Source organism: Camelus bactrianus, chromosome X (genome assembly GCF_048773025.1).
Source record: "Camelus bactrianus isolate YW-2024 breed Bactrian camel chromosome X, ASM4877302v1, whole genome shotgun sequence".
NCBI lineage: Eukaryota > Metazoa > Chordata > Mammalia > Artiodactyla > Camelidae > Camelus > Camelus bactrianus.
In genome coordinates, this window is record NC_133575.1 from 1,340,556 (window position 1) to 1,353,712 (window position 13,157).

At 48.9% G+C, this 13,157-nt stretch overlaps 1 protein-coding gene across 2 annotated transcripts in view; it reads right to left on the reverse strand.

Annotated features, from left to right (window-relative positions):
* The window catches only part of DHRSX (dehydrogenase/reductase X-linked), a 157,313-nt gene that overhangs the window by 58,863 nt on the left and 85,293 nt on the right, over window positions 1-13,157 (reverse strand). The window lies entirely within an intron of this gene.

The following is a 13,157-nucleotide window of genomic DNA, read 5'->3' on the forward strand; positions in this document are numbered from 1 at the left end:
ACCTTCTGCAGCATGTGTCTCAGGGGTGAGACGTGCCTGTGGGTTTTTGCAGTTCGGAGTTTTCTGCAGGACGTTTTAGATGCCACAGCGCCAGAGAGCCAGCAAAAGCGCTCGCTTGGGAAGCTACGTATTTCGGAACACATACGTTAGTGTTCACTCAGAAGGGACATTCTGAGATAATCTTTCCTTTCCAGCATCTTCAGTGTGGAGAGTGGAACCCACGTGCGCCAAGCCACACGGCCACCGAGGACAAGGGCGTGCGCATTTTCAGTATTTTCCCGTAAAAAATTTATTTTTTTCTCATAATTCCTTTCTCCAACGGCGCCAGGCAGGGACAGACTCGGGGAGAGGGGTTTCACCACAGGGAGTTCGGATGTGCCGCTCCAGAAAATGGGGCCACATGGATAGGGATTCCTGACACCCCATTCTAACTTCCCCCCGAAACACTTCCAAGAATGTGAAAAAAGAAAAATAAAAAAAAGTAGAGGAGAACCCACATTATCGCTAATAACTTGAATGCATGGTAAAAGCCTGAGTGGACCCCTACACTCAGCTTCCAGACACACAGCCCTGTTACTGGATCTCTGGGGAGTCCGAAGATGCCTCTCCTCTGCTCTTTGGGGGAAAAAAAGGAATCAGAAACGACCAGAAGCGTGAGGACTGCTGTTCCACCCTGACATCGCTGGCTTGTGGCACAGCCACTGAGTTTTGTTTCCTTTCTGCCCACTCCTGTCCATCAGGCTCTACTTGCTATGCTCATTCGGGAGCCACCTGGCCCCCCGGCCCCTCGCGTCTGCACCACTGGGAGGAGGGGGGACACGGAATGTGACCCTGAAGCCAAGCCGTACAGCTGGGGTGGGCAGAGCGTCCCCCTGTAGACTGGAACACTCTGCAGGGCCCTCCCTGAGAACGGAAACGCGGAAGACACATTGCAGAGGGTGGGACCTCGCCCCCCGAAGGAGCCGAGGCACCAGGAATGACCTCGGACAGGACACGGGGAATCACGCGTGCCAGGGCTCACCTAAAACCCAAGTGGGCGCTGCACCTCCCCCAAGAATGAGCACGGTGGGAGGGGCCACGGGTAACGGATACAGCTGGTCGGGGAGAGGGCAGAGCAGGAGAGGGAGACGCAGGGACATTTTTCATTTTACCTCAACTGCCATCCATGACACCTTCATGTCTATCTGGGTAATTAGAGAAGCAGAAGGTTGAGATGTTTTGAGAGTATTCAACGCACCCCTAGGAGACAAGAAAGAGGACGTGTGTCGTACAGGTGACGGGGGACATGGGAGGTAACCCAGGTGTCCACAGAGCAAGAACAGGAGACCCACGGAGCAGGCAGGGGGCATGGGTTGAAGAGGGGGGAGTGAGCCCTGACTATGTGGTCGTGATACGAATCCAAGATGGTAGCCGCTTAGTGGAAGACCGCACTCAACAGATTTGTTACAAATCTTAGCCATTATATGTAAACATAGATTCAAAAATGTTTTTAAAAGTTTCTCCTGTATCGCACAGGCAACTATGTTCAATATCTTGTAATAACCTTCAATGAGAACGAAGATGAAAATGAATATATGTCTGTACGTGCACGACTGGGACAGTGTGCTGTGCACCAGAGATGGACACGTTGTAACTGACTGCACTGCAGTTTAAACCAAAGTATGAAAAAGGAGAATTCTTCTGTAGGTTCATTGCGGAGTTGTTTTCTTTTCTTTTTTCTGGTGGTGGTGGTGGCAGTGGAATTAGGTTTATTTAATTTATTTTTTTTAAGGGAGGTGCGGGGGACGGAACCCAGGACCCCATGCACGCCACGCACGCGCTCGACCCCTGAGCCCTGCCCTCCCCCCGCATCACAGAGTTTTGTTTTAAAGTGGGGACTGAACATGAAAAGGCCGCAGAGCGTGAGGCAAACAGGCAAACACAAAGCAGGGCTGGCCGTCTCCAGACACAGGAGGGAGAATTCAGGGCTCCAACAGGACGGGGACAAAGCGACTCCTTATCTGCGGACCCGACGCTGCGTCACGGGGAAGGCAGCACACGTACGTGCCGTCTTCTCGGAGAAACACGGCGTCGCCCTGGCTTCCCCGGGGCTCCGGGACGGACGGGCGCGGAGAGCCGGGCACAACCAGCGTTGCTCCACACGGCTTTGAGCATCTGGCCGATCGACGGACAAAACAAAACAAAACAAAACAAAACAACAACAACAACAAAAAAAAACCAAACCACAAAAAACAACAAAAACGCCAGGACCCGGAGAAGGCTGTGAATAAGACGTTCGACAAGGCTGGAAACGCAGATTTCCACACAGGGACGCGTGTACCGCAGGGAGATTTTCTGAATCACAGCCATGCACTTCCAACTGTATTAACCGTATGCTGAACAGACAACTAAAATATGAACCTCTCGAGGAAATGAATAGTTTCCCAAGAAAAATACTGATTGTTACAACCTAATCAAGGAAATGAGAACTAATCAGAGCCACGACTATGGGACGAATAGAAAAATTAATGAGGAATAATTGCAGAAAAGGCAGGGAGGGGGCTCGACGGGAGACGATCAGATTTGGTCCGACTTTCCAAGAACGGATAAATCCCAACCTACGTTGATTGAGTTTTAAACACCAGCAAGCAGAAAGAGGAAGAAAAATACAACGTGATTTCACTCATATGCAGAATCTAAAAAAATGAAGAAAAAAAAAAGGACAGTATGAACTCATCTACAAAACAGAAAGCAACTCGCGGACGCAGGAAACTATCTTACGGTAACTGGGGAAAGGGGGTGCGAAGGGGTAAATTTGGGAGTTTGAGATTTGCAAATGTTAGCCACTATACGTAAAAATAGATTTAAAAAAAGAACAAGTTTCTTCTGTATATAAAAAAAAACTGGCAAAAAAAAAAAAAAAAAACAAGGCTGAGTTGATTCTATTTCTGAAGTTTGCATTTTTGTGATAGAAAAATCTGCAAAGAAATTGCACCAAAAGGGGAAGGGAGGTCACACCCAGGACCACTCAGTGGATCCCAGTAAATCTGCCGTCTCTCCCTCCCCGATGGGAACAGAAATCGCGCCCATGGATGGAGGGGCCGGGGCTCACCTCGTCCTGAACTTGGGGCACCAGAGCTGCCCCGCTCCACACAGCCACACTCTTGGGGGGAGGGCGGCTGCGACACCCCCTCCACACACACTCCTGGTCTCGGAGGCCTGGGCCTGCCTTCCCTTCAGAGAGAGGGACAGAGGCCCCCAACGTGCCGGGACGTGCCCACAGGAGCACAGCGTGGCTGTGACGCCGTGCCTCTCCCATCCTCCTGTATTTCTCTACTGGAAAAATAAAGGTGAAATGGACACACGTCTTGGCTGCTAGAGAGACACGTTCATGTGCGTAGAGACGGGAAATCCTGTTTTCTGTGTATGAAGTAGGTCTGAGCCTGCCTGTGAAGCCAGGTACGGAAGGGGCACGGAGGGAGGTTATCGTGTGTGTGTGTGTGTGTGTGTGTGTGTGTGTGACGTAGACAGAGATGCAGAATCAGAGACCTACAGGGAGAGTCAGAGAGAGCGACAGAGACACAAAGAGATACAGAAAATATGAAAACGAATTATGTATGTATGTGCATGACTGGGACACTGTGCTGTGCACCAGAGATGGACACATTGTGACTGACTGCACTTCAATTAAAAAAAAAAGAGAGAGATAGAGAAAGAGACACAGAGAGTCAGAGAGACGGAGACACAAGGGAGAGAACACAGACGGACAGATCCCTGGGCTGGAGGGAGAAAACTGAATAGGGAGGGAGGTCTAGCTCAGGGGTAGAGTCTGTGCTTAGCATGCATGAGGTCCTCGGTTCAATCTCCAGTCCCTCCATTAAAGAAAAAAAAAAAGAGCACACAGTGATTTAACCTAAACTTGAAAGAGAAAACTATTAAGTAACAGAAAAAAAAAAGTATGCAACATTAAAAAAAAAAAAATAAAACGAGGGAGGTGTAGGTCAGGAGTGTAGCACATGCTTAACATGCATGAGGTCCTCGGTTCAATCCTCAGTCCCTCCGTTAAAGAAAAAAAAATTAAGTAAGTAAACCTAATTACCTCCACCCTGGAAAAAAAAAAAAAGAACACTGAATAAGCAAGTGCCCATTTCTGTCTTTCATTCTGCTGGTTACGGGCGCCCCTCCACGGCCCCTCGACGGCGGGGATGTGATCCCAGGACGCGTCTTGAGTCAGGGAATAGGAAGCCGTCCTCAGAGACCCTCCTGAGGACGGATGATCATCAGGACCTGCCATCCACCCGGAATGAACGCACGCAGACTCCATCCCTAAGGCGCCAGCTTCCTCAGGACCGTCTTCCTGGGGAGCCCTGACCCGCAGGCAGCCTCTCTCCCAGGAGGAGGAGAAACAGCAGGTCTGCAGACAGGGCCGTGCGGCTCTCCTTGCTTCTGGGAGCTCTGAGCCCACATCGGATGGCGGATTCCCGTTTTCCAGGCACTCTCTTCGCCTAGACCGAGCAGACCTCGTGCGCCGCAGTTCACGGGACCGCACCTTGCAGGCGCCGTGCATATTTCATTTTTTTTTTTTTACCAGCGGAAGGTGTGTGGCCGCCCTGCACTGAGCATGTCTCCTGGGACCGTTTTTTCCCAACAGCATCTGCTCCCTTCGTGTCTCCGGGTCCCACCTGGGTCACGGTCACCATCCTGCAAATATCTTATATCTGGGACGGGGACCTGTGATCAGCGATCTCTCATGTCACTGCTTCACAAAGGTTCTGACTGGCTCAAGGCTCACAGCGTGGGAAGCATGTGTGAGCAATAAAGTCAATTTAAATCACGTTTTGTGCATTTTTTTTTTAAGACCTAAGGCCACTGCACACTTAAGACGGCAGCGCAGTGCGCACAGAACTCTCCCATGTGCGCTGGGAAACCGGGACGTTCATGGGACTTCCTATATGACTGTGACATCTGCTTTCTGGCGGCGGTCTGCAGCAGGACCCAGAATATAATCCAAGTGTGCTCGTAAAGCCAAGTGGACCAGACCACCGTCACCCAGCCTGGACGGCCAGCGTCCCAGGGAGGCCCCGGCCACTTGGTGGCTCTGGGTTGCGTCTGCCCGTCCTCACAGGGGACGTCCGTGGGCACAGCCAGGCGGGAGGTGGGTATCTGGCCTAACCCCCGACCCCCAACACCTGTCTGTCCACGTGCCCAGCCCCACCTGGACCCCCTGGAGATGACCTGCGCTGTTTCATGGTTCACATTTCAACACCCTATCCTCCTTCGGTCAGATGCTCTCCGAGGGCAGCTCGGCCAAGATACCCTTTTCCTAAGCTGCGGACTGACAAAAATAGAAATAAAAACAAAACGCAGAACTTACAAGCTGAGAATTATGTTTGATCTGGGGCCTTACTGACGGCTAGAGCCTGACCATCGAGAGGACAGCCTCTCAGGGCTCTCTTGTCTTTCCCAAGTAAACCGCGATTTTTGCAGTGAAATGCTCACAGATGGAAAATCAAGCTGAATGTCGATCCTGCCCATTTCATTTCACAATAATCACACTCCTTATTTTTGTTCCATGTCTTTCAATCTCCCGTCCAGTGAAAATAAAGAAGCGTATAATTTGGGGCTTGTTTTTGGTTTAAATTTCATCGCCGAATTAGAGACCCCTGACATAAAGCGCATGGCCGACAGCCACATCCTGAGCCCCTAAGTAAAGAACGTTCTGGCTGCTACCTCAACCTTTAAGGTCACTTCTATTAAAACGCCAGTGTTAGCAAGAGATTTTTCTTCCCCACAATAATAAGAAACCCTAAGATGGTTAAGGTCCTGGATAACAAAATGTTCACCTGTGCAAACATTCCACTGAAATTTTGGGGGACTGGTCCAAAGACGTATAAGGGAGGAGCCAGGATATACAGGAGTTTTTGGTGGGGGAAGAAAAAAAACAAACATGTAGTTGAACATCAAAAGATGACTGATAATCACAAAAAGCAGACGTCTCAAGTTACGGGGTTTAGCGCTTCTCTGTGTCTGGGAGGAGGCAAGAGCCTGGGTGCACTGAAATCACGCCTTTGACGTGCACCTGAGCTCCCTGGGGCCCGTGTCCTGTTTTTCTCCATCCTGAGTCCCCTTCAGGGGGCACTGACGGGGGCGGCTGCCATGGCCGAGGGCTCGATGGCCGCAGCAGCCTTTGTTTAATGAAGAGGCGGGTCACGTGTTTTGTCCAAGTGACCAAAGATGTCTTGGACATCAATGCTGTCTCACAGCAGCCAGCTGCAATTCTGTGTCACCCTGAGCCTCTTTGAGCAGTAAGTGTGTCCTTTTCAAGGACAGCCCCAGTCCTCAGATGACAGGGTCTCCTCCCTACAGACCGATACTGTCCGGAGACTCATGGCCACCTCCAGGGAGCTTCATTTTTGTAGATTTCCTTCTTTTTTTTTTTCCTTCAATTTTTTAAAAAATTCAAGTATAGTTGATTTACAATGTTGTGTTAGTTTCTGGTGTCCAGCACAGAGCTTCCATTGTATACAGGTATATATACTGTTTTCCATATTCTTACAGGTATTGATAAGCTATTGAATAGAGTTCTCTGTGCTCTACAATATAAACTTGTTGTTTATCCATTTTATATATAATAGTTACTTATCCACTAGTCCCAAACTCCTAATTTATCCCTCTCTTACCCTCTTCCCTCTTTGGGAAGTTTGTAAGACAAGGAAACAACCTAAATGTCCATCGACAGATGACTGAATAAGGAAGATGTGGTATATTTATACAGTGGAATACTACTCAGCCATGAAAAAGAGTGAAATAACGCCATTTGCAGCAACATGGATGGACCTGGAGGGTATTATGTTTAGTGAAATAAGTCAGACAGAGAAAGACAAATACTGCATGATCTCACTTCTATACAGAATCTAAAAAGGTTGAACTCATAAAACAGAGAGCAGAATGGTGGTTACCAGGGGCTGTGGAGTTATATGAAGTTATATGAAGAAGACGTTCTGGGCATGTGATGTACCGCATGGTGACTACAGTTAATAAGTACCACATTGTACCCTTGAAATGTGCTAAGACAATAATCTTCAGTGTTCGCATCACACACACACAACAAAATGGTAACCGTGGGGTGATGAATGTGTTGTGCATGTGTGATGTGAACACTTAGGATCTGTTGTCTGAACAAAACTTCAAGTATATAACACAGTATTGGTTCTTGTAACCATTTCCCAATGTATACGTACGTTAAATTTTTGTACCTTTAAAAAAAAAACCACAAAATATCACATTGTACAACCTAAGATCAATCAGTCAGTGAATGATGTCAGTCACAAAAAAGAAACAAGAAATTCAAATACTCAAAGAGGAATGCTTGGTGGCCAGCAATGGAAAAAAGGGGCAGAACATCCAAGGGCAATATACCCCGTCCTCCTGCCCATGCGAGCAGCACTCTGTCTTGTGAGGTTATCTGTCCCCTAGGACGGAGGAAAGTCAGGCACCAATAAAGTGGGGTGTGGGGAGAAAACGTTCTACAAAAGCATTTTTTATTGAGATGAAAAGACGTCCTACCAGGACAAGACACGCAGATGTGCGAAGATGGCTGATTTCCCCTGGGGCTCTCAGGAAACCCTTGCTTGCTCCTTCGTGAGAAGGCATGTGGTTATTTGGGTGTAGACACCAGCCTTAACAACTTGAACCCTTTGAGTGCATGTGTCCACCTGCCCTCAGGGCTGTCCTCACTCTGCCCTGGATTGAGGGCTTGAAGAGAGAGCCCTCTGTATCAGCTAGCTACACTGTGTAACAAACAAACCACCCCAAGCTTCCTGGCATAAAACTACCCCTATTTAACCATTTGGCAGCTCTTTCCTTCAGAGTCTGAGTCTGGGCAAGCTGGGTTCTCTGCTCGGGGTCTCACAAGGCTGCAACCATGGTGTCACTAGGGCTGAGGTGTCACCTCTGTGGCTGGAGATGCTGTTCCAGCCTCACTCAGGTTGTAGTGAGGTTCAGTTCCATATAGTTGGAGGACGGAGGTCCCGTTTGGTTTCCAGCTGTCGGGCAAAGGCAGCTCTCCGCTTCATGGGGGTCGCTCACAGCTCTGTGCCACGGGGACGCCTCACAACATGGCAGTCAGCTTCCTCTAAGCCAGCAGGAGAATGTCTGCTTCTGTTTCCAGTCTCTTTCTTGGGGTCACCTCTTTAGGCCAGGCCCACCCAAGATGATGTCCTTTTTGATTTAACTCAAAGCCTACAGATGTTGGACCTTCATGACATCTGCAAAGTTCCTTTACTTTTGTCATAAAGCATAACCTCATCTCAGGAGTGACATGCCATGATCCCCCGGGTCCCACCTACACAGAAGGGACAGGGGTTATACGAGGCACCCACGCCTTGCAGGGGCGAGAATCCTGAGGCCATCCTTGCACCACGCCCACCCTGGAGAGCTTGGGTGTCAGGGCTCCTTTATCTGGGGTTCCATCTGCACAGCCCCATCCCAAGCTCTCTATCAAGAGACCCTCCCTCTTGCTTTTGCTTCAGAGGAAGTCAGGCAAAAGAGAAAGTCATAGTAATAACACTCTAAAGTAGGTACGGGGTTCAGGGAAGAGTACAGCTCAGGGGTAGAGTGTGTGCTTAGCATGCACGAGGTCCTGGGTTCAATCCCCAGTCCCTCCATTAAAACACAAAAATACACACACACACACACACACACACACACACACATACCTGATTACCCCCACAAAAGTCACTTTAAAAAATTAAAAAGTAAAATAAAATAAATTAGTACAAATTTAAAAATTAAGTAGGTGTGTATCCACAGAGGAGTCAGCTGCAGATTATTAGGTACAACATAAGCTACAAGGCTATACTGTACAACACAGGGAATGCAGCCAGCATTTTATGACAACTTGAAAAATAATAACATCGGTATGTATCTGATCCACCTGGAGTGCAGCTGCCACTGTGTGCTTGCCGCATGTGACAATAAATGTGAGTGTGCAAGATACACACTCCCTGATGATGAATGGTCAAACCAAAAACTACCTTTCTCGCTGGAAGATCTCGTCATGATATCTCCAAAATACTTAAAAGGTGAATTATTGCTTGGATCACAAGTTGCAACCGGAGGCATAATGGTGTTCACTGAACACTCCCTGTGGGTTGATCAGCTGACTCTTCACATTCCCACTTGCTGAATTCTGTTACAAATAGGATGAGAAGAACCTAAAAGCTCCACCTCCACCTCCACCTCTCCTGCCTGTAAGTGTGTGCGCCAGGATCCATCCTACCTCAACCTGCTCAATGCATATGGCAGCCCCAGCCCATTCCCATTCAGTGACTTAGGGCTCAATGCAAATGGCGGCTGCATCCCATTCCCATTCAATACCTTAGTGCTCAATGCACATGGTGGCTCCAGCCCATTCCCATTCAATGACGTGTCAGTGTGCAAAGCATATGGTGGTTCTACCTCGTCCGTAAGCAAGTCCCAATGTGGCACTACTCAATGCCATTCCATCCCCAGTCCCACACAAAACAGCATCTGAACCATGGACCCAGCTTCCCGTTAACACAAACTCACATTTCATCTTATCCCGCCCACCTTCTTTTCCTTAAATAAACTGCCCTGAAAAAAAAAAATCCAGACTCTGGGAACGCCTTATATGAGCTGATTTGCCCTATTAATTATGCTCAGGTTTTCAGGGATAGGGGAGATAAGGAAACATTCTTTAAAAAAAAATTCTCGGTATTTGTAAAATTCTTTGGGCACCAGGGGAGGCTGCAGAATTCACCACCTTCATCCACTGCATCACCGTGGTTCAGAGCGTCCTCAGGCTTACCTCGTAAAAACTGGAGGAAGGAATCATTTCAGTAACAGGTCTTAGTGTTTCTATATTATCTAAGAATGGGAATTTTTTGTTTTGTGTTGGTGTTGTCTATAACCCGTCCCCACCGACACACAGGCAAACCTCAGTGTATGTGGTACCCAGGGCTCTGTTTTTAAGAATATTTCCTGAAGGAGGCGGACTACGATGCGTATCTGCTCCCAACAGTTGTCTCTTCAGCTGGTGTGCGTCTCGTGAAGGGAAGGATGGAAACATCCCCATTTTATCCGCCCCTCTGAGAAACCACCGCACTCCGTGCCCGCCGGCACCTGCCTCACCCGCCTCCATCAGCAGCGCACCCGGCATCTCAAGCTCAGATCACAGCTGAGGTCCCAGCATCTGGTCGGTAATGACTCTCATCTTCTTGGGGGTGCCACCTCGATTTTCTGCATCACGTCCCTTCCGCGGTCGTAGAGAACACATGGCGATCGGGCAGAACCTGTTCATCAGGGCTGTTAAAACCTCCCCGAGGAACACGCAACAGCAAAAGACAAAGACGTGCTTTGTTTTTCAACGAATGTCTGCGGCTTTGCCCGACAGTGGACTTCTTTTAGGCAGACGACTGTCTTACATTTTTTTTCCCCTTTGTTTTTCAAGAAACAGTTGCCTTTGGCATAACACAGCGGAGGCACTCCCAAGGATGACAGCAAAGTCCGGCCGGAACGATGGCACCGACGCCGACTCTGTGGTACCCAAAGCATCCTGCATCCCACACTGTGCCACGCAGGACACGGAACCCCAGGCAGAGACGCGTGATTTTATACAATGCTCTGGAGCGCAGCCTGGTCCTGGAGTGTCTTGAATACTACATGCATCTGAGGTTAATGCAGTCATCAAATAAAACATCCGTGAGACTGTGAGCTGACCTGAACCTTTTTTGACTGCAGTGTCGCAGACACTTAAAAAACCAAAGGATGTAGATAATTTTCATAGGTTTATGAGAATCTGAAAACAGTGAAAACCGGTTATCAGGACATTAAAACAACTGCATGAACTGCCTGGGAGAAATCTAACCCTTGGAAACTCCAGAAACACTAAGACGTCCAGCACAGTGGTCTTCGGGCACACGCTCATCACTGTGAAGGACGGTCTCCCCGAAGTTCGCAAGATCAAGAGGTGGTCTGCAGCCCCACGGGGGCTGGAGGAGGTAAAACCGGCATCTCTGACTGAGGCAGTAAGCAGCTACCATTCCTGCCACTCAAGACGGCAACACAGCAAAGAGAGACACACTGTCCTCAGGGAGGTTGGCGGCGGAGGCGGGCGGACGCGTTGCGCTGGGACAAAATTCCACCGGGCTGTCTCTGTGCCTACGTGTCTCGCCTGCGAGGCACTGACTGCCCTTTGTTTGGGGCTGGCTTCTCAAGTATTCATGTAGAAGACGGGGGGAGCAACTCATTCCAGACCAACAGATGGGCACACACACCCACCCTGCAAAAAAAAGCAACCCCCTCCTTTTTTTTTCCTGCAAACATAGGCTCAGGAGGTATCCAGCAGTAGATTGGATTCCAAGCTTCCACGTTAGGTACCTATCTCACTTCACCTGGGAAAGCCTTGGTCTTCCCATCTGTGAAAGGGAGTGATGCTGTATGCACAAGCCATGCACAGTTCTGAGCATCACGTGCAACGTATGGTAAGGACTCAAGAAATACTTCATTCATTCTGCAAGCCCTGTTTTAATTATAACTTACGAGGGCGATGGGTTGTCTAGAGACACGAGAAAATGCTGCAGAAAGACAGAGAGGGAAAGAACAGACTGATGGATGGAGCAGCCAGCACGCGCCTCCAGGGAGGAACTCAGGAGAAAGCAAGGCACTGAGTAAAAATTGCTGTGGAGAGATGTCTCAGGAAGGGGAGACGGAGGCGAAGCGTGTGCAGTGATATTTTCACGGTGCTTTTAAAATCAGGTTGCTAATTGGCCAAATTAGACACTGGCTGGGTGACAGCGAGGGCACATCAACCGCCCTGTGTCAGCCACGATTCCGGGTAAACAGACCCCGCCAGACACCGGGGGCTTCACGCACGAGCAGAGAAGAAATGGCTACGCTGGGATGTGAGGTACGATCTACGTCTGCTGCCCGCCCACCCCTCTCTCAGGCGTGACCACCACCCAGCAACAGCCCACCCCAGTCCAGCCCCAAAATGCTGGAGTCTCGACTTCATACGTTGGTGAATATATCTGGATTTTCTTGCTTTCAAATCTAGCAAGATTATTCATTCGATGGTGGGTTTTCTTCCGGATAACCAGAACAACAGTGGCACATGAAGCCTTTCGAGTTCCCTTGGATGTGGCCAGGAAAGGCAATCACTCAAAAACGCAGAAAGACCACTTTTCTATACCAGTGTCCTTGTTGTTACAGCGGACGGTGGACAGTTCTTAGTTCTTCCAGAAACCACGAGGACAACACACATGGAGTAGTGCCAAGCAAGGAGGCTCACCTGAGCCCTGATGCCCAGGGTTTGATGGAGCGTCAGTCAGGTAGGCACAGCGGACCTCCCGCACGGCAGACCTTCGTCTGCAGCCCCTCCAGAGGTCAGGCTGGTACCACGTAGCCCCAGGGCCCCACTGCCCGTCACATCGTTAGCATCCACGGTCAGGCATGGCCCAGAGCCCCAGGTCAATCCACACACTCCAGTCAGGCAGGAGGTCCCAAGGGCTCACAGGTGACCCCCCAGGAGCCAGGGGCAATGGTGACTCTTGGGCAAAGCCCATCCTGTCCTTGACGGCGTGCGCAAACGCTCCCAGCATGCGATTCCTAAATCATTCCGGACAACCGGAAGTCCAGCCACAGACCAAGAACTGCCGTCAGGCACTACACTGCGATCCTCGGTGCATTTAAGCAGACGACTTGCGAGAAATAGTTCGGCTTTAATTTCGGAACTGAATCTGGTGTCATGTTGTTAAAGAAAAACATTTCAGTCCATTAATATTCTTAAATTTGTTTTCTTCCTTATTGAGGTACAATTGATTTACAGTATTATGTAAGCTTTAGGTATACACCATAGTGAGTCTATATGTTTATAGATTATAGTCCATTTATAGTTATTACAAAATATTGGCTCTATTTCCCTGTGCTGTACAATATAGCCGTAACATTTACTTTATACATAGTCGGTTGTAGCTCTTAATCCTTTCTTCCTAAATTCCCCTCCCCTCTTCCCTCTCCTCACCAGCAACCAGTAGCTGGTTCTCTATATCTGTGATTCTGTTTCTTTTTTGCTATATTCATTGGTTTCTTGTATTTTTTAGATTCCACCAATAAATGAAATCTAGAAAAAAAATAATCATACAGTATTTGTTTTTCTC